General features: G+C 41.0%; 1 protein-coding gene across 6 annotated transcripts in view; it reads left to right on the forward strand.

The window, feature by feature from the left end:
* The first annotated feature begins 6,409 nt into the window (after window positions 1-6,409).
* The window catches only part of FOXN3 (forkhead box N3), a 405,750-nt gene continuing 385,379 nt past the window's right edge, over window positions 6,410-26,780 (forward strand). For all 6 annotated transcript variants that reach the window (XM_082647216.1, XM_082647221.1, XM_082647219.1 and 3 more), the window contains exon 1: window positions 6,410-6,541. The gene's annotated coding sequence lies outside the window, so the exon portion shown is untranslated. The remainder of the gene's footprint in view (window positions 6,542-26,780) is intronic.

Genomic DNA, 26,780 nt, shown 5'->3' on the forward strand with positions numbered 1-26,780 from the left:
CAGGGCAAAGGCAGGTGGCATTTTATTGCAATTTAAAGCATCCAAAGAAGGAAGTGGAAAATCTGCCTTTCAACATCACCTGTATCTAGAAAGTTAGTGTTATGACATAATTTCCAATTGAGTGAGGGTTTCTGTGCACCTCTGTGTGTATCTAAACGGTGGCTATGTATACAGCCTCTTCTAAACCGTTTATGACGATAGAGGGGGAAAAGGTCTGTTTGGAGAATCCAAAGTTTATTTTATGCTTTCATCATGTTATGTCCTGCTTGGGTTAATAGTTGGGTTGTGACCCATCTCCTGAGCCCACAAACTGAGGGTGTGGCTGCAGGCAGCACCCTACAGCTTGGAAACCAGAGCAGAAGGAAGCCCGCTTCCCCTGACTTCAGTTAGAAAATTCCAGAAGACTCTGATCAGCCTGGCATGGGGGCAAGGGCCCAGTGTGGGGCTAATCCTACAGTCAGAGAGTGATGGTCACACTATAAGATGCCTGCTCCCATTCGACACCAGGACCATCTAGTGGAGTGGAAAATCCCCAAAAGGAGAGCCAAGTAGCCACCCCCACTTATGTCGACTCCAACTGAGCCGTTAAAGAGGCCAGAAGGTGCTCTTGTCCCCAGCCTGCCGCAAGGGGACTTCTCAATGACCAGGACCCACCATAGTCTTCCAGTTTGTTCTTTTCTGGACATTGCACTTCTGACTGATTCCTCCTGGCATTGTGTCTATGTGATACCTTTGGTATGTAACATCACATATCACCCACGGGTCACAGAAGGGTCATCTGGAGCTACCAATGATGGCTTCCTGCAGGTCTGCATCAATTCTTGCCTGAGCTAGTATAATAACATCCTCCTTATGAGTCTCCCTGCCTTTGTCTTGCTCCCTTGTAAATCATTCTCCTTACAGGTTCTAAAATGATCGAGTCCCTTTCAAAACTGTGATGGTGAATTTTATGTATCAACTTAACTGGGCCATGGGGTACCTAGATATTTGGTCAGATATCTGGTTACATCAGTGGTGGTGTTTTGGGTGAGATTAATATTTGACTCGGCAGACTGAATAAAGCAGATTGCCCTCCCTAACGTGGGTGGGCCTCATATAATCAGTTGAAGGCCTGAATAGGACAAAAGGGTTGGGTAAGGAGAACCTCCTCCTGCCTGACTGCCTTGAACTGGGACATCAGTTCTTTCCTGCCGTCGGACTCCAACTGAGACATCTGCACTTCCTGGGTCTTGAGCCTGCCATTGTTCAGACCGAGATCACACCAATGGTTCTCCTTGCTGACTGCAGATCTTGGGACTTAGCCTCTTTTATCATGTGAGCCAATGCCTTACAAAAACTGCTTTCTATATATCTTCACATCCTATTGGTTCTGTTTCTCTGAAGTATCCTGGCTGATACAAATACTTTCTTATTTACTAACTTCATTCATTCATTCATTAAAAAAAAAAATCATTGAGCACCTCCTGTGGGCCAGACACTGTTTTGTGTTCTTGGAAATGATCACTGAATAAAACAGATTCCTGGCCTTGTGAAACTTTTATTTGTATGGGGGTTGGTGGTGGAGGGAGACAAACAATGAATAATAAGTAAATTAGTAAGGGGTAAGTACAAGGGAAGAAGGGAAAAAGTACAGCAGGATGAGGAGGCTCAAGAGACATTGAGAAGGGGACATTTGAGCAAAGGCTTAAGGGAGATCAATGTGTTTGCCATGTGCAAGTCAAGATAAAGTGTAAACCTGGGTGGTCACTGGCCCCTGTCAGCATCTCCAGTGGGACCTACAGGCACTTCCTCACTTGAAACCTTTGTTTTAGCCTCATTGCTCTCCGTGCAGCTCTCTGACCTGCCTGGCTTTCTCATCCTTCCATGCCCTTGCCCACACCTAGGATGTCCCCTCCGTGAAGTCCTTCTTCTCCCCACACTTGCTCACATCTTAACCTCTACTTGTCCTCGAAGACTCAACTTCATGGTTTCTACCAAGGTTGCCCAGCATGGTGACTTGTTGACTCTTTTTTGGTGTCCTACAGACTTGTATTTGAGCTGTTATTCTGCCCCTAAATATCTGTGCAATTTGGGGCAAGTTTGTTCATCTGTAAAATGGGAATAAAGAGAGTACCCTGCTTATAAGGGACTAGAAATGAGAAAATGCAGGTAAAATGACTCAGTGACTCTTAGTTGCTATTATTATTGTTCTTCCTTTTCCCCTCTTCCTCTTCTCTCTGTTCACCCAGAGAGGCCGGGCCCAGCCCTTCCCACACCCCATAGTCTTTCAAGCAGCCTCCCTTCTCAGCCATCACCCTGGACCCTGGCTCCACACCCAGGCTGGCTGTCTTGCTTTCCTCACTCACAGCCATCTCCCGCCTCTCATCATCCTTGCCCAGACCACATTTTGGCTTCAGATTCAGGTTTTTTCCTGGCTTCCCAGAGCTACTTGATCCCTTGCTGGGTTGTCTTGATGTCTTGGCCATGAAACCCCCTGTTTTAGTTCCCTGTAAAAAAGCCCTAGACCTGCTGGATCAGACCTAGCCCCTGCTTGGGAAGGGAGGCAGTGGGGTTTCGGTAGTAGGGAAACAAAACCACTTCAAATGTTTACCACGGAAGAATTTTTTTTAAATACACTTTTTAAAAGTAACAGTTTTAAATTTACAGAAAAATTGAGAAGATAGTACGGAGAGTTCCCACCTACCTCACACCTACTTTCCCCTATTACTAACATCTTACATGTTAATGTATGGTACATTTGTTATAATCAATGAACCAGTATTGATACGGTATTACCAGCTAAAATCCATACTTTATTAAATCTCCTTAGTTTTTACCTGATGTCCTTTTTCTGTCCCAGGATCCCATCCAGCACACCACAATACATCTAATTGTCATGTCTCCTTAAAGCTCCTCTTTGCTGTAATAGTTTCTCAGCATTTCCTGGTTTTTAATGACCTTGATACTTTTGAGGGGTACTGCTCAGGTATTTTGTAAGTTGCCCTTCCACTGGGATTTGCTGATGTGCACAGAAGGAATTTAATGCAGGGGATTGCTCCACAGGTGATGGAGGATGTGAGATGCAAACAGAGGAAGGTGAAGTTACCCAGCAACTAGTTTTAGCAGAAAGCCATTAATATCACTAAGCTGGAGAGTTAACAGGAAGTGACAGTGTTACCTGAGCCAAGGGCTGGGGTCACCTGGCAGAAGCCCCAGCTAGATGCAGTCATGGCTAGAGATGCTGTCAGAGGCAAGAGGGAGGTGAAGAAATTCTCCGGCCTCTCCTTTCCTCCCACCCTCCACTTTCCCTCCAGTGCCTCTCATGGACCATATCCAGCTATTAGCCAACTGACCAAGATTCTGTAAACCTTGGCCTGCACGAGTCAGCTACTAGCAAAACAGAGCAGAGGCAAGGCTGAGAATGGCTCTAAAGTCAAACTGGCCCAGGACTGGAACCACTGGCATTCGAACACACAGTGCCTGTAACATGGTTTTACTGCAACACTTACACCACCACTCTGCAACTGTTTGACTGTCTGAGGGCTCCGTATAATGCATTATTTATATTTTATACCCAGAGCCTAGAACAGTACCTTGCTTACATTAAACATGAAAACATTAGGTTTTCAACGTTTGAGGTATACAGAATGAATGAATGAATGAATGATGGTTTCTTCTGGCCAGTCCCTCTTCTGGTGCAGTCTTGCTTTGAGGAATTGCTCACCACCAGCTCTTCTTTTCAGCTTCTCATCACCTCCTATTGGTGCTAAGATGACTTTCAGCCTAGCACGTACAACATCTGAAGGCCACAGTGGATGGTGTGATTATAATTAGACCAGTTTTCAACAAAGGAATCACACGAGTTCACCACGTAAGTTTTGCATGAATCCTTCCAAGTGGTTCCCCAGGAAGGTCGTCCACATCTTTTGAGGACATTGCCACGCCCAGACTCTTCCTTATGAGCTGCCCACGAAAGGAATGAATCTTTTTTTTTTTTTTTTTTTTGCGGTACAGGGGCCTCTCACTGTTGTGGCCTCTCCCGTTGCGGAGCACAGGCTCCGGACGTGCAGGCTCAGTGGCCATGGCTCACAGGCCCAGCCGCTCTGCGGCACGTGGGATCTTCTGGGACCGGGGCATGAACCCGTGTCCCCTGCATCGGCCGGCGGACTCTCAACCACTGCGCCACCAGGGAAGCCCAGGAATGAATCATTTTTAAGAATCAGATATTTCTGTCTTTTCAGTTAAATGTCACCCAGCACTCACCTGGCCGGTATTTAGCTGGTTTGGGCCACATCATAAGAGAAGTTACATTTCCTTTCGGCAGAGGAGAGGAGGAAGTAGAATGCTACAAACAGAACTGACTCGCGACTTTCCCAGGGGTGCAGGAGGGCTGAGAAGTAACACCTCGATTATCACCAGGTCTGGGCAGGGATGCCCTGGATATCACGAACAGGCCACCAGGTATCTGGAACTTTTGAGGTTCTAGGGTTCTTGTGGACTTTCAGTGCTGGGACTGCACATAGAAAACCAAGTTCCACTTGAGAAAACCTCTTTCCTTCATGTGTCAAGTGGAGTCAGTTTCTAGTCTCTGATAAAGAATAAAAAGGTGTATAGGTGACAGGGACATTGCTTAGCCCCAGAGTTTCAAGTTTTCAGTCTGCCAGGGTGCCCCAGACAGCCACAGGACAGAAGTCCGACCAGCCAGCTTTCTCATTTAGCAGAGACTAAAACTTTTGCAACTACCCTCTTATTTCCATTCTGGTAAATCGCTGCTCTAAAACAGGTAAGAAATGATGACTACAGGAACATAACTGAGTTTTTGTTTTGGATACCTCATTTTCCATAGTATTTGTAGAGAAATAGTTGGGAGGCCAGGTGGGCACTTGAAAAAACAGGAGTCTGTTGGAGATGTTGGCATCTGAGTTGGGGATCCCAGCTGCTCTGAGGACCAGCTGTGTGATTTTGGACAAGTCACCGTACCCTTTGGGACCTCCACTTTCTCGTTTGAAAATCGGGGATTATAGTGTCTGTTTTATCACAGAAGTATGGTAAAGATCACATGAGATGTTTGTGCGAGGGCTTTGAAGATCGACAAGTGTAACATACTACAACTGATTCTTTGCGTGGACATCAGGCAGCAGGAAAGGTGACTTTGATGTTTAATTAATACTAAAAATCTTCTATTACATTTATTTAGCTATAATTGGGAAGGAGGAGGGCAAGAGTAATTTTCAAAGGGACTTTTTGAGCTCCAAAAATAGAACTCAGAAAACACACATTTGATTTTCCTTTTGGTGTCAAACCACAGCGCCATTGTTATTAGCAGTTTTACAGAATTGTGACCTTCAAACTTGGTGATATCAAAGACTGAAAGTAAAGCTCCCAGTCTTGAAGCCTTTTAAACAGGCTTTTCAAACTAAAGCACTTTTATTTTGAATTAAGAGCTAACAGAATTGTCCTCTTAAATGAGCACTTGCAAGTTTAAAAGTTGCCTTCCAGGTGGGCTGTAGTAAACAAATGTGTTAAGAGAGCGCTGAAAGCCCTTTTGGGGGCAAATGAGGGGAATCTCTTCATGTAACACACTTTCTGCAGTTAGAGAAATCTAGAACTTACATTTCCCCTAATTGTACATAAGCTGATTTGTGTATATATCTAGGGTCATAATTTACTTTCAGTTTACTGAATTTGTGAATTTTGCATTTGTTTTAATTTGTAATTCAGTTTTCTCCATGAAGCACACCATATGCCACCATTAATTCTTGCTCGTTGATTTCTTAGGAGATACATGAGTGCATATTCTGATGCAATTGTTGAGGTCTTTTGAAAATCAAATGACTGCGTGTTTTGCCATATGGGCCTTTGTTATTTAAAATAGCATATGATAAAGTAAGAGAAAGCAAAATGCAGAAGGACGTGTTAGGAAAAAAAATCATTGGAAAACTGTTTAAAACATTGTTTTAAACACACAATTTTCAACCTTTTTCTTCTCGGGGGCGCCGTTATATCTTCGGAACGTATCATTACTGATGCCGCACTCTCTCTTACCGTCTGTGAATGTACAATATCACAAGTGCACCGGGAGAACCTACGGAAACCAGTTACTGCCCTACGCTTTACACTGGGGCTACAGATGTTAATATCCGCCTTCAATGAGTTCAGTTGTCCCCAATGTTTTTCTTTTAACATCTTAGGCCGGGATTTGACATTCAGCTCCAGTTCATCCGCACCTACCGTGTCTGGTTTTGAAAGAGGACGACGGGGTTTTCGGTTTTCCCGGGGAACCACGGTGCTCGCGAGCCGCCTGCCGTACGTGCGGGCTGTAGACCTGGCCGCCGGCAGGCGCGCGGCGCGCACTAGGACCCAGCAGGGCTCCGGGCCCGGGTGAGAGCCGCGCCGCCGACCCCGGGCGGGCGCCGGGGCTGGAGCCGGGGTTCCGGCCGCGATCGGCTGCAGCTCTGCCGGGAGACGGCGCGACCCGGCGGCGGGGCCACCGGCGAGTCCAGCGCCGCCGCAGCCCCCCAATGCGGCCGCGAGAAGCAGAAGGGGGGGCAGGCGATCGAAGGTAACGAAAATGGGGCTCATTTCCTGCCTCCTGACCTTCTGCTCTGGTTCAGCATTGTGACGAGAAGCCCTCACTGTTCAGGCTGCTGCATTTGGGGGCACACTTTGATTTTTTAAGGTGTCCGCCCCCGTATTTCCACCTGGTTTCAGATTGATTTATAGCATGCAGTCCGAATGGGAGAGATCCAGGGCTGGCAAGTTGCATATTTTCATTAGTTTTGTCTCAAAAGTAAGTTCATTTAAAAAAAAAAAAGTTTCTCAGGAATTTGAGGATAGTAGTTTTTAAATTTGTTTTTTTTAAATAGCAGACAAATGGATAATTTTTAAAAATTATGAAATAATTGATGTAATTCTGTTAATTACTTCCTAGGTCTTTACTTTTGTGGGCTCCCCAGGCATTACTTTTATTTTCAAGGAACTAACGTGTTAAATGTGGAGTTTGGCTCGGGCAGAGTTTACAGCATTGCTGTCGCAAGTGTTTTGCTATCAATTATAAACAGTCAAGTGTTTTGCTATCAATTATAAACAGTGTCAAATCTGTGGGCAGTTTAAACCTCTTTTCAAATACTGTAACTGGTTATCCTGATATGACATATACAGATGAGAGTTTCCTTTGAGGGCAGTCAGAATATTTCTCTTTTTGGAGAAACCTGGTTTTGAGGAGAAAACCATGATTACTGGCTGGGGAGGCTGAAGAGAGTATTTTTCATGCTTTGTTTATACTCTCGGATTTGACATTTGGGAAAGGGAAACACAGTCTTTCTTGGTAGCTTTTAATGGTGGGAATATTAATTTATTTAATTTATTAGTTTCAATTGGTTGGGCTCGGGGAGCCCTCTGTCACAGGATGTGCTTAAGGTGACACATTTGCCAGCAGTTGGGACACATGATTTGCACGTGTAAAATGTGCTTCAGCCGAAAGGTCTGGTCTGCTGGGAGCTCCCATGTGGAGCTGTTGTGGGCAGGGTGCGGCTGGCTCATTGAGGAAAAAGGGAATCATTTTCCTTAGCTAAGGAGACATCCTGTTATATTCCTTTTGTTCCCTGTTTTTCATTGATCGCCAGCGCTGCCTGAGAGGGGAGAGCAGCTTGGAGAGCTCGGAAGACTGCACAAATGACTCCAGCCCACTCTGCTCTCACACTGATTGGTCAGTTCGATGAAGACTTAGGGAAACAGTCACCCAAAACCTTCTTTGAAAATCATGCTGTAATTTCAGAGTAGCCTTCTCGTGCCCAGATTTCTGCAAGGTTGATTTTTAATTTGGGTGCAGTTTGCTTGAGATACCTTTGTGTTTAATTTTTTGTTGTTGCTTCTATCCAAAGAAAGTAGGCCATTCTGGTGACAAATTTCTTTGCAGACATCAGCTTTTATAGACATATCACTTTACAATACGTTCTCAATGGTTTCTCCTTGGGAGTTATAGAATGCAAAGTTGTTCAACTTAGAATAATTTTTCCTTGTTTTTTTTTTTTGATCTGAAGAGTTAAATATCACTGTCAGCAGATGGTGCTTAACTGTATCTTTACTTTGATAATGTGTCTTGTGCATTATTAGCATGTATCTTGCACTAAATTTAAGTCTGTAACAGTGAAAGAAAAAGGCCACGAAGAGCCAACAATCAAAATCAGCTTGCAGACTGTTATAAGAAATTGTGGCATCTGGTTTGAGGAGAATGCATTTCAAGTTAAAAAAAAAAAAGGGCATTCTTCACCTTAAAAGAATGAGTTGGTAAATATTGTGAAATGTTCTACATAAGCGGAAAAATATAAGGCCGGTGGACAACTCCATTTGAGCCTTAAAACACCCCAATTAAAGAAGCACCGTCCCAGAAGTTGTTAAATGTATAAACACTTTTCCGATTGGCTTAAAAATTTAGACACAGGAAGTGGATGGTATCTAACAACCGATGAGTAGAGACATGGTTGTCATGGAAACTGAGACGAGTTACCCCCTCCAACACACGTACACTATCATAACCACCATTTAAAAAACAAAAAAACAAAACCTGCATGTCATCACAGATGCCTGGAGAACATGTTGCCTTCTGTAAGCTTTCCCACAGCATCTGTTGAAACCTGAGACCGTGCCTGTCAAATCAAGGTCATTTTACAACAACAACCAAAAATGCAGTCTCCTGGATTTCATAACTGTATTTTTACTGAAAAGATGTGAGGAAAAGGGCTTAAAGCAAGGAGGAGCACGCGTGCTTACTTTGCATTTTGCTACCTCGGAGTTGCGCCAGGGAAGGCTAAGAAGAATGTATTTGATCACTTAATTGTAGAAGCGAACTGATTTGTAAGTCTACTGTTAGAACAACACTCTGTGGAGCTGTAAAGACTAGGCTGTTACCTGTGGCTGAAGAGTCATTTGGGGACGGTATAATGAAGAGTTTCTGTTTGCAAGAGGCTTCTAACTTGAACTGTTGCAATTGAATTTGAAGAACTGTGGCATTTTGGAGCTTTGCTCTAAGGCTGCCTGTACAGGATAGATGAAGACTCTGTCTGGTGCTTTGGGAAGTATAAGGAAGGGTGTTCTTAGTAGCAAAGCAGGGAAAGGATAATCCTAAACAGAAATAAGGGCTCTTTCAAAACTGCAATTATTATTATTTTGGTTAACTGAGAAAAGTTTCCTCTTCTTCTGTGGATGGAGAAGAGTGCTTTAGTTTTTAGGATAATTGAGAGGTTCCCCACCTCAAGGTTGCGAATATTTTCAATATCTTGGTAGTGGTTTTAGTGAGGAGAGTAAAGAAAGGAGAAAAGTTTGGAGATCTCCCCCTTTCACTTTGCTAAGCAAAAAATAACTGAGGAGGCTAAATTTTGAATTTGAGGGTCAACATTGAAGCTTGTAAATATAAAACCGGTGCATTTCTTATATTTTTCTAATCTTGTCAATGGTAGTCTTTAAATTTGAAGCGATTGATATTCATTTAGAAATATCCTTCTTATAATCGTGACGATTTATAGCATGGTATTGCTTAGTCTTAACTGAAAATGGTCAATTTTACATTTCACTTAACTAACACTTTCGTCTTTTTAAAAAGCAGAAGATTTCCCTTGTTTTCATAAACTAATTGCATGGGGGCAGGGGAGAGGAGGTAGAAAGAATCCTAACTATACTGTAATATTTATTTAATATCCTGCATCTATGCCATAGGAAATACAGACGTTAGAAGCAATAGAGCATCACTGGGGTGATTTAGCATGTACTTCATGATCCCCTCTTGTCAAATATTTAACTGATTGAGATTCGGTGAAAAAGGTTAAGCTTAGTGGCACAACTGTTCTCTTTTAGCAAAGGATTTCCTGTAGGGAGCTTTCTTATCTTCAACTATGTTCATTGGCAGGAAACATGTCAGTTGCTTGTTTTTACAAACTGAAGGAAATGAATGGGATTTGTTAGTTTCTAGAATCTGCCTTCATGCTCCATTGTCTGTCAAATAGTTTGCTCAGAACAGTTCATTTTTAAATGGACTTTGGAGGAGTACAATTAAATTACTCCAAATCTTTGGCATTTCTGTTCATTTATTTTTGACTCTGAGATTAGAAACATTGGTCATTATACTGCTATGGACAACTTATTTGACCAACACACAAGATGTTCAGTAAAATTCCAATTCATTTTCAGTTGTCAGAGATATAGACATTAACTGAAGTTGGCGTTTTTTGATGAGGATGCCAAATTTCTAATAATTAGCCCAGAATACCAACCAAATGCCAGTTCTGTGGAGAGGTAAAGAGTCAGCTTCATTCTTCTCTTGGCTTGTGATAGTAAAATCCATCAAGATTACATGTCAGGTGTATGCCTCCTTTGCTGATGGAGTGGGGGAGAGTTGGAATTTGGGGAGGGGCTATAGCTAAAGCCAGGCTAGAGTCCGTATGAGAAAAACGAATCTTAACCTTGAAAAGAGTTATTGTGCAAAACTCTGGATTACTTTCTGAATATTATAAATAAATATATTTAATAGTTTCAGTTCATGTATGTTTCAAATTCTGGAAGAGGAAACAGGGTGAGGTTCTTAAAAGGAAAATAAGTACAGAAACCTCCCCTTGAAGGGAACAGCCGGGGGAGGGGGTTAAGAGAGCCTAAGGGAGGGCACCATTTGTTGCGATGGTTTTCACACATTTTTGAAGACATCATTTTGGTTTTATATTTAGCACCAAATGGAGTCTTATGCAAGACCCTAATATACGAGTGGAATAAACACAGAGCTGCTCTGGGGGAACCAAGAGCCGGGAACCCAGAATCTGCTCTTTTCTCCTGGGCTGTGCCTGGGGCACACCCTAGGACCCTAGTATCCCTGTGAACTGTTTGACAACCACTGCTTTTAAAGTGCCCCAAATATTCTCTAAGGAAGGCCCCGAGGGAATTGCTTGCAGAGTCCTGGAACTTCTGAGCTGAAGAGAGAACTTTTGCCTTGACAGTTTAAGAGGGCACTTGTGCTCAGAGGAGGAAGAAGGAATGGCAGACAATGGGCTCTAATAAGACATTCTGTATATAGCGCTAGGCTGGACTGGCTATAAGTATGAAAGAGCCCTGGTTCCATCTGTAATAAGGGAAGGGGAAAGGACTTTTTTTTTTTTTTTTTTACATCTTTATTGGAGTATAATTGCTTTACAATGGTGTGTTAGTTTCTGCTTTATAACAAAGTGAATCAGCTATACATATACATATATCCCCAGGAAAGGACGTTTTTAAAGGGCCCCCTTTCCTCATAAGTTACAGGAACATCATGTGCAGGTGTTTGAGATTAGTCAATTCTCATTGTCCTGGAATGTGTGGATTTATTCTAGTACCACCTCAGGATCTGTTATATCACTGTTACTCTATCTGTCAGTGAAAATTATTTCATATTAAGTGTCATTCATGAAACGAAAGTTTGCCAAGCTATATAATCTGCTTGGCAGACGCGGTAGTGTTTTGAGTGTTGAGTAAAATGATAACACATGGATGATATTTGAATATCATCAAACATATTCAGATTATCTCTTCTATTATGAGATTTACTGAAATGGCAGTATTGGGATTGAGTTCAGTTCCCCTTGTTTACATCCCAGAGGCCATAAATATTAAGATTTCTAGGGGTGGCGGACAGAGGGATCCCCTTCACTTCCACTCCTAATTTTCACAACCCCTTGATTCACATGTGCTCGGTTACAAGCAGCAGGGACTTCACGCAAACGGTATCAACAGCATTGTGCTTCTTAGGGTCACAGCAAACCTCCTTGCATTGTTTCTTGGAGGCCGCACAGTTGGGGAGTTTATAGAAGTAGAAAGGACAGCCTCCTGTCTACATGCTCCTATTACTTCCACTGTGCTTGCCATGCTTCTAGTACCTGTGTGGGTCAGAGATGGCGATTAAAATAATCAATATTCTGGGAAGCCACAGATCTTCTCACAATTTGTGCCGGAACTTTTTCTTTCTTTAAAGAAAATGTTTCCTGTAGAAAGATAAAACTAGTATAAGCACAAAATAGTTGGCCGTGGTAGTGGATGAAAATGACTGTGGTTAACTTTTGTTTGTTGAATTGGGTTGAATAAAGCTTTTCACGTTTAGGCTGTTTAAAGCTATCTTATTCCTCCTCCCACCTGCATTTCAAAGAAGAATGAGTGTGTACAGCCATAGAAAACCAACGGAGCTGTCCCAAGGCGTATTCATAATAATAGACCAGTGACTCTCCTTGAGTGAGCACTTATACTCCGATGTTCTTGGGGACTTTGTTTTGGAACTCAAGGATGCTTCCAATTACCAGGACCTTGCTGCAGTTGTTAATGGAGGGCTCCACATATTACAGATTGTGTCTGCTACCTTTGCGGATGTCACTTTCTTAAGATTCAGACAGTAGTAAGTCCTACTGGAAGAGGTGATTTTAGAATATTATACAAGGTTAGATTTTAGATAACCTCACATTTCTCTTTAAAGTCTGAAATGTTCTCATTTGGCAAACTTAACATTTTTGCAGGCTGTAAAATGAAAACAGTTACCATTTAATGACTAGTTAATAAGGTCTCTAAATTAAGACAGTCATATTGTTTCGTGGAATTGGATTTAGCATTTAGAATGGTCTCTCGGAAAAGAAATAAGTTGCTCATGGTAAGTTTGGCAATATTGGATAATATAGAAAAGTCACATCCAACTGATAAGGGGTTTTTGTTTATCAGGTGCTGCCCCTATTAATTATTATAATAATCTAGTATTAATATAATATTACTACTACTACTACTAAATAATGATAATATGCAGTAATGTCCCTTCACAGATGAAGAAACTGAGGTAACTATGTTTCCAGGCCACACACTCTTTGGTACAAGTAGTTCCCACCCTCAGGCCCCCTGACTCCAAGTTCCAGTCATTTTCTGTCCCACTGGCTACCTTACAACTGCTCCTCTGTTTCTATTCCAGGGTTGATAACTCCCCCTTCTATGCTTGAAATGGCGTCTCCTCCTGGGAAAAATTGCAAGGGGCGGGAAAAATATTGTGATTTTGGCAAGAAGTAGGGTTTTGCTTCTTGACATTCTGTGTTCCCATGTTTGACCATCAGTGATGGGAGGAAACTTTTAGTTCCCTTGTCAGAGTTACCTTCCTTAATTTATCTTCATCTTTTCTTTCTTTGAATGAATTTTTTTAAATTAATTAATTTTTGGCTGCGTTGGGTCTTCATTGCTGCGCGCGGGCTTTCTCTAATTGCGGCGAGCGGGGGCTACTCTTTGTTGCAGTGCGCGGGCTTCTCATCGTGGTGGCTTCTCTCGTTGCGGAGCACGGGCTCTAGGCACGCAGGCTCAGTAGTTGTGGCACACGGGCTTAGTTGCTCCGTGGCATGTGGGATCTTCCCGGAGCAGAGATTGAACCTGTGTCCCCTGCACTGGCAGGTGGATTCTTAACCACTGCACCACCAGGGAAGTTGCCATCTTCATCTTTTGAAATTCCCTTCATGCATCCCTGAGCACATTCACCTAGTTGGTGAACAAAGGGCTCTTACCACAGGGATATGATTTTCTTTAATTACCCAAATATTACACTTAGAATTTCTGTTGGTGGCATCCAGAAAACAGATTTCCTAGACAGTGTTCTCTTTATAATTCATAAGAACTGCTCAAGAAACTCAGAGATGCAAATTCAATGATACCGCCTTTATTTTTTTTGGAATAAAAAACAAGTGGCTTCAGTTGTCAGATTAGGAGGGTGTTGGGTATCTCCTTCTTGAGACCCCCTTACCTGTAAATCAAACAAACTCCACATGGGTTTATATAGACCAAGTGAAACTGGTTTAGTCTGACTTTCTCATCTAAGCCAGGAGCTCTGCTCTCATTCTGGCAAAGGGGAAAATGACAAGTTAAATCTTCACCTGGGCACCCCACTATGCCTGGTATGTATGTGACCAGTTGGAACTAGCAATGGAACCGATGTGGACATTTTCAGTGATGTAGGTGCCTGGTACTTTCTAATTCTCTGGAAGACTTCAGGTAAATGATCAGCACTTGAATGGAACTAATTCATATTTCACACGTGTCCTTTCACAGATCTCACATGTGAAGTCATTTTAAAGAATTGATCTAGGGACGTGTTCAATATATATATATATGCACCAATTTGGGGGAACGAATCACCCACCCATTCATTCAATGAACAGTTATTGTGTGCCTACTGCATATAAGCGACTATGCCCTGTGATAGGGAACTAAAGGGGAAGAAGTCACCGGCAGAGTCAACCGTCTGTTCCCTAACTCTGAGTGGCTTCTTAAACTGTAAGTATCCCCAAATTTGGCCCTATTGAAGTTTATATTCTAAGCTGATGTCGACAGATTGAAGGGACGCCCTCCCTGAGTTCCTCTCTCCAGGTGTAAGTGCAAGGAGGATTCCAGGGTGGGTAGTTTACTTGGGAGACGATCCCAGGAGGACAGCAGTAGGGGGCGCGAGTGGGAGACTCGTCTATGCCCCCACACCCCGCCCCCTCCACCTCCATCCCCGGTTACACTGCGAGGGGCGCCTAGGCGCGCTGAGAGCTGGTGTCCAGCATGTCGCTTCTAGGCACTGGCTGATGACTCAGGAGACGTTGATTCCCAGCACTTAAGGTTGGTGCGTGAGCTTCTGCCAGACAAGGTGCTCAGGGAGGTTCTTGACACCTCTGGTCGAGGTGAAGGTTGGACTGGTGGCGCTGAGTAGTGAGGCCTGAAGGGGACGTGGGCCGGGTACCAGCAGCCTCTACAGTGCTCTCCACTTCTCAGCTCCTTCCACGATCTTGGAACTGAGAATGCTTTACAAGAGTCATTTTTAGTGGTCCTCTGAACTTCAAAATGAAGATCCTGAGAAAGTGGTTTTTCGGTCTGAGAAATGGGAACAAGAGAAGGACATAAGCTCTGAGTCTAAGCATTCAGGCAGAAATTTTCAATAAGGGCACTTATTTTGTTGTGTATGTTTTTGTTTTGGTTTGGTTTTTCTCTGTTACAACCATTATCCTTGTTTCCCAGGTTGGGAAACTTGGACAGCCACTTGTTTTACATGCCAGGTATCTCATTTATCACCAGGGCCCCTTGCTGCTTTCTTTGAAATCCACCTCATGGTCATCTCCTCATCTTGAGTTCTAGTGCCTCACTCTGAGAATACTGCTGGGAACCTCCGAGGTGCTCTGTCCCTCCTGGCCCCTTTCCTTCCTCTGTCCTCCTGAAGACTTCTGTCCCTAAACCACTCTGGAAGTTAAGGGCTTTGAAGTTAGACTTCTTGCTTTCAAACCTACTTACAGCTGTGTGACCTTAACCTCAGGCTCAGTAATGTGAAATAAGACTCATTAATGTGGAAATCCTGAAAGGATGCTTGTGAAAGCTAATGATAAACCGTTGACAGACAGCCTGATGCATAGTTGCAACTTAAATTATTGTAGCTATTTTTATTTTTACGTTGTTATTGTTGTGTTATGTCCCTCATCTACTAAGAACCTATGCGGGCTCCCTGTTGCTCTCCTTACCGAGTCTGTCCTCCTCTGCCTAACTTTCAAGACCTTCTATAATCTGGCCGTCCCCATTAGTGCTCAGGAAATGCCCCCGGATCTGGTCAGGGTTCATTCATCCCTGAACTTGCCTTATTCCTTCTAGCTCCCCTGACTTTGTTCATATTGTTCCCTGACCACAACCTTCTTCTTCCCCGCTTCACATGTTGTAGGGTCACCAGTTTCACCCACTCTGCAACTGTGAGGTGCAGAAAAATGCAATTTGTCTATTTTGTCTGCAGCAAACCTTCCTCCCAGCAAACACCCTTCGGTTATCAGGAAAAAGAATAATAACTTTTGATCCCGTCTATTTAAAAACTTAGTTTGATCTGATAATCCAAATAGTCCTTTAAGATAATTCTCAGTCTTCCTAGGAAAACAATATCCCTTCCTTCCTGTTGTTCCCTTTCTTTGCCGGTGATGTCAGAGTGTGAGGAAGGGGTGTCTCGTGTACTTTTATTTCTTACAGAGGACTAGCAAATCTGTCTCCTTAGTTACGGTGGCCTTGACTCTCAGAGGCTGGGTCTCTTGCCATGGTGTTGCTTGTTCTGTATTAGCAGATGAAGTCTGTGGCTCTTATAACACATAGTCCAGTCCAGTGGTTTCCAAAGATTCAAAGTAAAACACAGATACATTTTCATGAGATTCCAGTAAGCATATGTGGACAGGTGATACAAAAGTTTTTACAAAATAACCTGTATAGCTGAAATAGAAATTTTACAAGGTATTGTTATCCTTTTTATACTTGATGTACTCAGATCTTTTCCATTCTATTTTATTTAATGAAAAAAAAAACCCCAAAACAAAAAACCACACTTGGGACCCAATAAGTGACCCACAGTTTGCAAAAAAAGTTGATCTGGTCATCCTCTTGGCTTTATGAGAACCTGACGTGTCATCCCCTGCTGGCTGGGTCCACCCTTAGCTCCCACTGGCAGCAAACTCGTGAGTATGTGTGACACCATCCATCAAGCCCACTGGCCTGGTGGTCCTTGCAAGGGGTCCACTACTCAGTCCACAGTCTACCCGAGGCACTCCACCACACAGCTCCCTCTGTTTGATCAGGCTGCAGTGCTGGGCTGAGGAAGCTGTGTTCCAGGCTGGTGCAGACCCTCTCTTCCTAGGGCTCTGGATGATGGAGGGGGATGGACACAAACACATCCCTCTGCACTCAGGGGTAGCTCCTCTATCAAGAGGCAGAATCCACTGTCTTCTTCTCTTATCTCCTTTTTCCTGCCCATCGTTAACTGGACCCAGAAAGAGGTGGGCTTTTCTTTCACTTCCCCTCCACCATCTCATCCTTCTACCATCCAGGCAGAAAGATTAGCAACTTCACTGTCACTCATGGAAGAAAGCAGTATCTTCTGTAGCCTTCAGGTCAATTCTTTGAGCTGGGTCCTCCAGACTGCTGCTAATAGGTGAAAATCCTGTCCCAGGAGAAAGCCTGACTTTCAAGGCTATGGAATTTCTGCCTATGGCAGAGTGAACTAGTTTCCCACCTATGTCCATTAACTACATTTCTAAGACTCCCTTGCAGCTAAGAATGGCAAAATTTGGGCTTCCCTGGTGGCGCAGTGGTTAAGAATCCGCCTGCCAATGCAGGGGACAGGGGTTTGAGCCCTGGCCCGGGAAGATCCCACATGCTGTGGAGCAACTAAGCCTGTGTACCACAACTACTGAGCCTGCACTCTAGAGCCCGCGAGTCCCCACTACTGAGCCCGTGTGCCACAACTACTGAAGCCCGAGCGCCTAGAGCCCATGCTCTGCAACAAGAGAAGCCACGACAATGAGAAGCCCGCACACCGCAACAAAGAGTAGCCCCCCCCCGCTTACCACAACTAGAGAAAGCCCGCGTACGGCGTTGAAGACCCAACACAGCCAAAAAAATAAAAGCAAATAAATAAATAAATTTATAAAAAAAAAGAATGGCAAAATTCTAGCCACTTGGATGTGAGTAGATGTGAAGTATGTTGTTTCTGGTTTGTGCCCTTGTTTTTCTTTATAATTTTATCACATACTTTTTAAATCCTGAAACTGTATATAGTTTAGTTGCACACGATTTCATATAGATGGAAACATTATATATATATACACACCCACACACCATTTGTAGTATATACAGATATATAGTATAGATACCTATGTATTTATATATATGTAAACGTATGTTGTGTGTATATTTATGTCTACAGTTACATCTGTAAACAGATGGATTTTTTTTAAGTGAACACACCTATGTAACCAGCACTTATGTTAATAAATAGAATGTTAGCTTCACCCAAGAAGTCCCCTTATGCCCCTAAGGCACTATCTTTTGCAAGATGACCACTATCCTAATTTTTTTTTTTTTAAATAAATTTATTTATTTATTTATTTTTGGCTGCATTGCGTCTTCGTTGCTGCACATGGGTTTTCTCTAGTTGCGGTGAGTGGGGGCTACTCTTCGTTGCAGTGCGCGGGCTTCTCATTGTGGTGGCTTCTCTTATTGTGGAGCATGGGCTCTAGGCACACGGGCTTCAGTAGTTGCAGCATGTGGGCTCAGTAGCTGTGGCATACGGGCTCAGTAGTTGTGGCTCGCAGGCTCTAGAGCACAGCCTCAGTAGTTGTGGCACAAGGGCTTAGTTGCTCCGTGGCATGTGGGATCTTCCTGGACCAGGGCTTAAGCCCATGTCCCCTGCATTGGCAGGCGGATTCTTAACCACTGTGCCACCAGGGAAGTCCCTATCCCAATTTGATCTATTTTTTTACTGAGAGAAGTGTATTAAAAGTCTCTCAGTAAAGTGGTAGATTATCATTTTTTTCTTGATATATTTTGAAGTTACACTATTTGGTATATACACATTTAGAATTCTTCTATCTTCTTGGAGAATCAAATTTTTTATTATTATGAAGTAGTGCACTTTAACTCTCATAATGCTTTTTGTCTTAAAGCATATTTTGTCTGGTGTCCATGCAACAATACTAGTCAACAGTAGGATATAATAGCTTCTTCATTATTAGTTCTTGCTCTTTGTTTTCCATTCTTTGTTTTTTCAAACTCTTTACATCTGTATTTTATTTTATTTTGTTTTCTATTTTTTGGCCGTGCCACACAGAATGCGAGATCTTAGTTCCCTGACCAGGGACCGAATCCATGTCCCTTGCAGTGGAAGTGAGGCATCTTAACCACTGGACTGCCAGGGAAGTCCCTACATCCTGTATTTTAGATGTATCTTTTGTAAATGACATAACACTGGGTATTGTTTTTATGCAGTCATACATATCTTTTAAATGAAATATGTAAGCATTTATATTTATTGTAATTTCAGATTGATTTCAATTTATTCTTTCATGTTATTTTATTCTTTCCATTTGTCCTACCTCTTCATGTTTCTTTTTTTTCACCTCTTCATGTTTCTTTTTCTTTCACCTCTTGCCTTCTTTTGAATTGATTAACATTTTTTCCTTATTTCATGTATTATTCTATAGTACTTTGGAAGTTTTACACTCTATTATTATTCTTTTAGCGGTTCTCTAGAAATTTAAGCATGCATACTTAAAAGTCTAAAGTGAATCATTATCTTTCCTCTCCTCCTAAACAATGCAAGGAGCTTAGACCATTTAATTCCAGTCATTACCACCTCTCACACCTGCCCCTGCTAGCTTGGGTCCCATTTTTGCCCAGTGTTTTAGTTTTATCTTGTGGGTTTTTTTTAGCTTCGTGGGTTAGACATTATCATTTAAAAATAGAAATTTGTTCAGATTTACCCACATATTTATACTTTCTTCGCTTATAATTTCTTCCCCTACTTGTACTCCCCTACCCATCACTTCTCTTCATAGATTTCGTTAAGTGAGGATCAATTGAGGGAGACCTATTTTACTTACTGTTTGTTGGAAAATTCTAATTCTTTCCTTTTTTTCCTTAAAATATAGTTTTGCTAGGTATAAAATTCTGGTTACTTTCTTTCAACACATTAAAGATGTTCCGTTGTCTTCTGACTTCTGCTGCTAAGAAATCAATACTGAATCTAATTGCCATTTGTCTTGGAAGGTATTTGTTTTTCAAGGAAACCTTATAACTGCTTTGAAGGTATTCTTTTTATCTTTGGCATTCTGCAGTTTTATTATAAAGTGTCTATAGATGTGAATTTCTTTTTTATGTATTTATTTTGCTTTGGATATTTTGTTTTGTGAATTTGTGGATTGATTTTTTTCATCAATTCTGGAAGGTTCTCAGAGTATTGTTCCTGCTTAGTACTCTTTTTTCTACTTCTGGATTTTAGATTAGATATATGTTAGACTTCTGTTGTCTTCTCTATGTATTAACCTCTTTTTCATATTTTCTGTCTATATAATATCTTTATATGCTACAGTCGATAATTTTTTCAGTCCTTTTTGTTTCTTGTATCTAACCTGTCTAATCTTGCTCATAGTTTATATACTTGTGTCCTTCTATTATTTTTTAAACATTTATTTTATATTGTGCATCTGATAATTTTTTAGACTTTTAAAAAACTGAAATAGAGTTGACATACAGTATTGTTAGTTGATAATTTAAAAATTTGATGTCTATGGGTTCAGTTCTACTATCTCTTATTTCTGCTAGTTTTTGTTCATGATGCTTTGTTTCTATATGCATGTGTGTATTTGTGGCTTTTATTTTACTTTGTTTTATTTTACTGTGACCTTATTTTTTTTACTTTATCAATGAGAATAATTTGAGGTTTGAATTGAAGGTGAGTTTCACTAGATTTTGCATTTGTTTCTCCCAGGTGCCTGGGATCATCACCAATCTGCAAAGCAAGGACTTAAAAATTCTCAACTAGAGGTTTGGGGACCGACCACATAATCAATTCATACTCAAAACCCATGTAAGGATTGTCTTATGGTTATAAATGTTCAGTAAGGACTTTCTCCCCTCTACTGAGCACTGAGTTTTGAGACAGGCAATTCTGGTAGCCTTTTGGAGTCCTATCTTTAGCAGGACACCTCCTATTACACTTTGTACCTTGGTGGGCCCTGGCTTTGTCAGTGCCAGCAACTTTATCACTGACCCTTATGCCCTGCTAACTTGTAAAAACAGAAGCCTAAGTTAGCATTTCAAACTATTTTTGAGGACATGTTTTGTCCAGCATTTTTGATTGTTTTCAGAAGATTTTAAAGGTATCTATTCTGCCATATTGCCAGAAAAAGAACTATTCTTTCTCTTTGTATTCCTTATTTAATAATCCTAATAGTCCCTGAAACATATGAATGCCTCTGGGCAACTAGGGTGTGCAAAAAACATATGAATGTCTCTGGGCAACTAGGATGTGCAAAAAACAGTAGAGGAAAAGCATTATTTTCAAAATATTACCTCCTGACACACATATTCCAGGGTAATTTAAGCCCTAACGTGTATTAGTTGAGGTAACACTAGTTGCTTCAATAAACCCAACGTAGTGCAGTGAATCAAAACAATACATGTTTATTCCTTATATGTCCAAAATGGGTATCCCTGATTAAAGAATGGCTCTGATTCAGGTGGTGATTTAGGGAATGAGCCACTTTCCTTCCTATGGCTCTGCCATTGTCAGTCTATGGCTCCCAAGGTCATTGTGCTTATTTGGATCACACTGGCAAAAAAGCAAAGAATGTGTAGACTCATGAGTGGCATGTTTTTACTAGCCAGCCCTAGATGTGGCACATTCCACTTCCTTTCCCATTCTATTAGCTAATACTTGGTAAGATTGCCACATCTGACTGCAAAGAGGGGTTGCTGGGAAAAGTAGTCTGGATGTGTGTCTAGGACAAAGAAGAAACAGGTTTAATAAATAACCAGTCTGTCTCTGCCATGTAGTTCCTCCGTGAAACTTCAGCCCAACCTGATTTCTCACTTCTCTGAGCTCCTGTTTCACTTATAATCAAGGTCACCAACTTTAGGACCTAATTATCCTGAATTATTTCATGTTTGTACAGTTTAAATCCCCAGCTATATAATAACTTCCTTGAAGGTGTGAATTTTGTGCTCAACTTTTTTTGTGTGGTACACGGGCCTCTCACTGTTGTGGCCTCTCCCGTTGCGGAGCACAGGCTCCGGACGTGCAGGCTCAGCGGCCATGGCTCACGGGCCCAGCCCCTCCTCAGCATGTGGGATCTTCCCGGACCTGGGCATGAACCCGTGTCCCCTGCATCGGCAGGCGGACTCTCAACTACTGCGCCACCAGGGAAGCCCTGTGCTCAACTTTTGAAAATGTCCCCTACCGCTCAGTTTTGAACATGCTGTATGCTCTAAAAAAAAAAAAAATTAAACCTCTTAATGAAAGGAGAAGGTTCTTGTTGTAACATATTTAGGGGTGTAGCGTTGTGGTCTGCAACTTACTCATTATGTTAAGCCTTCAACTTTTCTTCTTAGATTTGAAATATGTTGAAATAAAAATTTGGAAAAACCCCCAAACGTCGGGAGTCTGGAGGGGGCACTACAAACAATAGTTGCATTTCCATGGGGGTTCAGTTTAATCTGTCTCGGTAGCTTCTTCTGCACTGTTGAAATCAGCCTTTTCAGCTGTCTCTGGGTTGTTATGAGAATTCATTCAGTCATTCTGAAAATATTTGTTGAGGTCTACAGAGTGCTAGATATTGTTGAGAGGCAGGGCATTGGGAGATGAGCAACACAGATAAGATTCTGCCCTATAGGGGGTGGGATGAGGAGTTGCAGACAAACTGCTTTGAGTGGAAAAAGACCTTTACAGTTGGCTTTGTGATTGATATAGTGATGGTGAGGTTCTAGTTATTTGTATGATGTGGGAAAAAAAAGGCTTGGTGCTGTCTCAAGCCCTTAAGTAGAGACCTTGCCCTCCCTTTTCCTTTGGCTTTAGGTCTTGCTTAAGGAGACCAACCTTTCTCCAGGCTAGTATTTTAACAACAAGCAGAGGAATTTAGCTCTTGAATATTCTTCAGAGCCACAGATAATCTCAGCTAAACTGGGCCTTAGGTTATTGGCCTCAGTATCACTCTTTACTTGAGTTTAACTCATTACTTTGTTGCTAGGCTCGATGTTTTCAATGCTTCATTTTATTTTCTGTTGCTGTTGGTCTTAGTAAATGAGAATGACATATGGACCTGAGTTAAATTGTTGGAATCATAATTTGCTTTCATTGAGTAGTTTTCTTTCTCTACTGCACTGTACTGTGGATGGGAAAATGCACTGACATCTTAGAAACTCTAACTAATCTATTATCCATCTGCTCGGATGCAAACACAATGCATGTGGCAAATTACTTTATATGCTGATAAAGCCTGTGCTTTGGAAAAATGTTGTGCTGTTTATATACAAAACATTGTTTTGAATCAAGCCATCTAAAATATGCAGATGAAGAAAAGGAAGTGTATTCTGAATACAACAAAATTCCAGGAAGGGTCAGGCTGCAAAATACAAGATGTGGTGAGTCTGTAATTAGGTATTGACCATGTTTTATTCGACTGAGCAGCTTCTTGGGCTTAGCTCTGACATTGGTCAGAGAATAGCTTTCCAGCCCAAAGGAGTTCACTGTAGAAGATGACCTAGGTGGATAATATAGCTCCCTCAAAAGCCAAGGCAGAGCTAGCCTTTCACTTCACTTATTATGTTGTTTCCTTCATGGAACAGGGCATAGAATTTCTGGCAGATGAGAGTAGAGGACAGAATTTCTAATAAGAGAGATGAAGTTGGGGGGGGTACACAGTGCTTTTTTTGAAAATTATGTTTATTTTCTTCTCAACTCTAAGGCTTCTCTCTTATCTTTTTAGGAAAAATGCTCTCTTGTTTGGAAGAGTTTCCAAAACTGCTCTTTTAGAGGTACCAAGTCTCAGCCAAGGACATTAATAAGATATAGAGCCCATGAACTAGCAGGCTGGGTAGGATAGTTAAGTTCTTCTACTGATACAATGAGCGACTGAATGGTGTCTTCTCATATTGAACAAGGGCTCATTTGTATCCTTAATACCAAATATTCTGTCACAACAAAGGGTAGGGACAAAATCTCCACATTCTTGATATGGCCAATGTGAATTTTAAATTAATTTATATTTTTTAAGCAAAGTACTCCATGCATTATTATTGGGGTGACCATATATCTTGATTTGTTTGTGATAGTTTGGGTTTGTGCCTATTGCCCCAGTGTAATGACTAATACTACCTCTTTTCATTTTCAAAAGCATCCTGATTTGTACGATAAATTATGGCCACCTTACTTACAATGGTAGTCAATATGTCTAGCAGTAGTAGATCCAGTCTGTTTAGAGACCAACTCTTCTGCTGAGAAAAGATGCTTAAAATTAAAAAGAAAGAAAAAAAAAGAAGTCAGTTTGGAAGCATTGGAGAGCCATCAAGGCAATGAGGAATAGCAGAGCTAAGATTTGGGGGCAGGAAAGTTCCTTCATCTAAGAGGTGAGCCCAGCTTTTGTATCTTCTTCTAGAGACAATTATCAATTGCAAAAGTAGTGGCTAAGAGACTAAAAACTTAACAGAGCTTTCAACAAACTCATGGGGTTAGGTAGTCAAGTCCTGACAAGGAGCACAAACCCTAGTAAACAACCTCAGTTTTCATTTGGAGCTCTGAATCAAGATGAACCAGAAATAGAAAAACTCTCACAGGGACTGAAGCCAAAAATGAAATATTTTCAGATTAGTGTCACTAGCTTAGATGCCTGCCAGAAGCCAAAGCAAAAATCCTCTCTGGAGGAAGATACATCTTCCAGAGCCTCATGTTCACTAGAGTTTTTCATGTACTATATCTGTCACCCAATGAAAAATAACTAGATATGTGAGAAAATGAGACATAATCAAAAACCAAGAAAAAAATTTGACAACTAAGATATACCTACAAGGGATCCACATAGTGAATTAATTAGATATAGTCTCTAAAATAACTATGATTAATATATTCAAAGAATTAAAAGATTTAAAAACTTGCCAGAGAACTGAAAATTACAAGCAAAAACGTAGAACTGAAAAATATAGTTACTGAAGTTAAAATCTAAATAGATGAACTTTTTGGGGTGATGGAAATCCTCTAAGACTGAATTATGGTGATGGTGATGGTTGCACAACTGAATTAACATACTAAAATCATTGAATATACATTTACAGTAGGTGCATTTTATGGTATGAAAATTATACTTTAATAAAGTTGTTAAAAAATGGATGGATTAACCAGATGTAGTTGAAGAGAGAGTTAGTGAACTAGAATATAAGGCAGAAGAAAATACCCAAATAAAGCACAGAGAGGCAAAATAATGGAAAGTAATTTGAAAGATTTGTGAAATATAGTAGAAAGGCCTCATATACAAATAATTGGAGTTTCAGTAGGTAGGGAGAGAGAAAATGGAACAGGAGAAATAATTGGGGGAAAAAAATGACTGAGAATTTTCCAAAACGAACAAATGGCACAGAGCCACAGAATCAAGAAGCCCTAAGACACCAAGCAGGGTCTGTATAAAGAAACTTCACCTAGGAACAACACAGTGCGATTTCTGAAAATCAAAACAAGAGAAAAGCTGAAAAGCAGTCAGGGCTGGAAGAGTGGGTACCTTTTGTCTTCAAAGGAGCAACAATAAGATTGACAACTGACTCACTGAAACAGTAAAGTCAAAAGGGAATGGACGATATCTTCAAGTTGCTGAAAGAAAACAACTGTTAACCATGAATTCTATATTTACCTAAAAGGATTTTCAGAAAAAACTAAAAATATTTTAAAAAATTATTATGAGCACATTTATCCTAAAGAAAATACTAAAAGGCATCCTTTGGACAGAAGGAAAATTATCCCAGATGAAAGCTCAGAGATGTAGGAAGGAATGAAGAGCAATAGAAATAATAATTAGTTAAATATAAATAAATACTAGCCATACAAAATAATAATAATTTTGTCTTGTGGAGTTTAAAATATATAGGGAATAAATATATATATGATCAAAGTGGAACTCAAGTCTGGACAGATTAATGAAATGAAATTGTTCTAAGCCCTTTATATTGTAAAGGAAGTGATAAAAACTAATTAGTGTTAGCCATTAATAAGTCAAGGGTGCATGCTTTCAACTCTGGATAATCTTTAAAAGAATGATGAAGGAATATATAAATAATAAGCTAAGAGAAGGGGGAAATAGAATAATAAAAAATACTCAAATAATTCAACAGAAGGTGGAAAATGGGAGAAAAAGGATCCTAGACTAGGATCTTAAGATCCTAGACTAGGATCTTATGAGACAAATAAAAACTAGTAGGTTTAGGCCCAGATATATCAGCAGTTATATTAAATATAAACAGAGTAAATACCCTAATTAAAAGTCAAATATTATCAGATTGAACTTTTAAAAAACCTATATACTGCTTTAAAGAGACACACATTATTTAAAAATATATGGAAGGGTCAAATATAAGAGGATGTAAAAAGATATACTATGCAAACACTAACCAAAAGAAAGATTCTGTAGCTAAATGAATGTCAGATAAAGTAGACCCTCTAACAGGCAAAAAGTGTTGTCAGAGATGAAGAGAGATTATTTCATAACAAAAAAGATTCAATTTGCCAGGAAAATAAAATATTTCTAAATTTGTACGCACTTTTAAAACACACACACATATTCTCATACACATACAATTATAAGACCTATAAGTAGAAATAGATATTGATATAGTTAGAAATTTTAACATATCTCTCCTGGTAATTGATACAGTGAGCAGACAGTAAGAATCAGTTAGCATATAGTTTGAACAAAGTTAATTAACAGACCTGATCTAATTATAAAACAGTGCACTTCGGGCTTCCCTGGTGGCGCAGTGGTTGAGAGTCCGCCTGCCGATGCAGGGGACACGGGTTCGTGCCCCGGTCTGGGAGGATCCCGCATGCCGCGGAGCGGCTGGGCCCGTGAGCCATGGCCTCTGGGCCTGCGCGTCCGGAGCCTGTGCTCCGCAACGGGAGAGGCCACAGCAGTAAGAGGCCCACATACCACCAAAAAAAAAACAGTGCACTTGACAAATATGAAATACTCATTTCTTTCAAGGGCACAGAAAATATTTGTCGACATTGCCCATAGTCTGAGTCGTTAAGCAACTCAGCAAATTTCAACGGATGGAAATCATACAGAGTGTATTTTCAGATAACAGTGACATTAAACTAGAATTCGACAATGAAAAAGATACCTGAAAAATCCCCATATGTTTAGAAATTAAGCAATCATGGGTCAAAGAAGAGATGGCAATGAAAATTAGGTAATATTTACAAATTAATGACAATGAAATATGAGATACCAGACATG

This window comes from Grampus griseus (genome assembly GCF_964374135.1).
Source record: "Grampus griseus genome assembly, chromosome: 2".
NCBI classification, from domain to species: Eukaryota; Metazoa; Chordata; class Mammalia; order Artiodactyla; family Delphinidae; genus Grampus; species Grampus griseus.